Source organism: Passer montanus, unplaced genomic scaffold (assembly GCF_014805655.1).
Source record: "Passer montanus isolate IOZ18808 unplaced genomic scaffold, ASM1480565v1 scaffold8, whole genome shotgun sequence".
Classification (NCBI taxonomy): Eukaryota; Metazoa; Chordata; class Aves; order Passeriformes; family Passeridae; genus Passer; species Passer montanus.
In genome coordinates, this window is record NW_024373256.1 from 10297541 (window position 1) to 10298608 (window position 1068).

Consider the following 1068-nt stretch of genomic DNA (forward strand, 5'->3'; position numbering starts at 1 on the left):
CAGTTTATCTGTTTTTCTTACCTATTAGGTATTGCTTTGTTCCAATAAGTCTTGTGCAAAGCTGCTTTCCAGTTGATATTTTTGACAAGTTCAACTCAGTAGCTTCTGTACTTACTCAACAATCTGGGTTAGTTAGATGTTTTAGAAAAGACTAGGAAGTTATTATTTTGCAAGCTTATTTAATGCTAGTAGCTAGCCAGATCTACAAGTGGCTGTGATTAATCAGATCTTCCTTGACCTTCCACTTCATACTAAGCTGTCCAGACTATTTTGCCCCATTACTGTGAAACCCTTACCCCTATCCTGAAGTTTGGTTGTCTTGTTTCACTTCTTTACCTCTGCTGCATAATCCCTGTGCATTTTAAATTAAAGCATGAAAAATATTTATCATGGAATCATAGAATATCCTGAGTTAGAAGGGACCCACAAGGATCATTGAGCCCAACTCCTGGCCCTGACAGGACAGCCCAAGGTCACACCCTGAGAGTTTTGTCGCAACACTTCTTGAGCTCTGTCAGGCTTGGTGCTGTGACCACTGCCCTGGGGAGCCTGTTCAGGGCCCAGCCACCTCCGGAGGAAGAACCTTTTCCTAATATCCAAACTGAATCTCATGGCCCTGACACAACTCCAGGCCATTCGCTCGGGTCCTGTCACTGATCACCACGGAGAGGAGATCAGTGTCTGCCCGTCCACTTCCCCTTGCGAGGATGCTGAAGAGCTCACTGCGGTGCTCCCTCAGCCTCGGGGCCGCGCTGCCCGCACTGACAGCGGGTTTGTGGAGGCACCCCCGCCCCAGAGCCGGCCCCACACAGGCACAGGGAGCGGGGACAGCGCTGCCCGGCTGTGCGTGTGCGCCAAGCGCCACACGCAGGTGTGCTCTCACATTTGCACACCTACGTCCACCCTTCCCTCCACTCCTTCTTCCTTTCAGGGTTTGAATTCAGCATGGGGCCGCAGCGGCCCTGACGCGGCCGGTGCATGTGGCCAGCCCGCGGGGCGCACAGCCGCCCGCGCTGAGGGCCGGGGGCTGCCGGCCGGGGCTGCCGGGCCCTCAGGCTGCCAGAGCCC